Consider the following 1086-nt stretch of genomic DNA (forward strand, 5'->3'; position numbering starts at 1 on the left):
TGGTGGACCCAAGGCGACAATTGGCCAGTTTCACCAAGAGGTGATCATGGGATACCAGATCGAAGGCTTTTTTGAAGTCAAGATATATGACATCAATCTCTTCTCCCTTGTCCAGGTGATAGGTCACCTGGTCGTAGAAGGAAATGAGATTGGTCAAGCAAGACCTACCCGCAACAAACCCGTGCTGGCTATCCCTTAAGATGTTGGCGTCGGCTAGTCCATTAAGGATGGCCTTTTTAATAAGCTTTTCTAAGACCTTCCCGAGATAGAGGTCAGGCTGATGGGCCTGCAGTTTGCCGGATCCATTTTCCTCCCTTTCTTGAAGATCTGTGCCAGGGGCTAGGCTATGATGCTCGACAGCTCTTTGAGTACCCTGGGGTGCTTTCCAGCTCCTTGAGTACCCTGGGGTCAGGGCCAGCTGACTCGAAGGTATCCAGCCTCTCAAGGTGTTCCTTCATGAAGTCAGCATTGATGGAAGGCAGGAGATCATCCTCACCCGGACCTCCCTGTCCCATAGTGGGCATGGGCGTCCTATGGGACTGATGAAAGACCAATGCAAAGTACCCATTTAATAGGTTGGCTTTTTCCTGGGCGTCAGTTGTCAGATGTCCCATCTGGTTTAGCAGGGGTCCAATGTTGCCCTTGCTTTTCCTCTGGCTTCCCACATATCTGAAAAAGGACTTTTTATTGTCCTTGATATTTGAAGCTAGTTGGAGTTCAGTTGCAGCCCTGGCTTTCCTGGTTTGCTCCCTGCAGGACCAGACCAGTACAGAATATTCCTCCTTGGAGGTGAATCCCACCCTCCATCCTTTGTAGGCCTTTTTTTTATAGCCTCAGGAGGTCTGCTAGATCCCTGGAGAGCCAGGGGGGCTGCTGTGCCCTCTTGCTGCCTTTCCTCTGAGATGAAATAGAATTATCTTGTGCATTGAGGATCGTTCCCTTGAGGAGCAACCACTCTTCCTGAACTGCCCTCCCCCTGGGGTCATGGTCGCTTAGGGCCTCACTGACAAGCCTCCTGAGCTGGTCAAAGTCAGCTTTCCTAAAGTCAAGGTCTTCAGTGTTGCTGACTGACTTGCCAGCTTTACG

Source organism: Alligator sinensis, unplaced genomic scaffold (genome assembly GCF_000455745.1).
Source record: "Alligator sinensis unplaced genomic scaffold, ASM45574v1 scaffold1188_2, whole genome shotgun sequence".
In the NCBI taxonomy this organism is placed as follows: domain Eukaryota; kingdom Metazoa; phylum Chordata; order Crocodylia; family Alligatoridae; genus Alligator; species Alligator sinensis.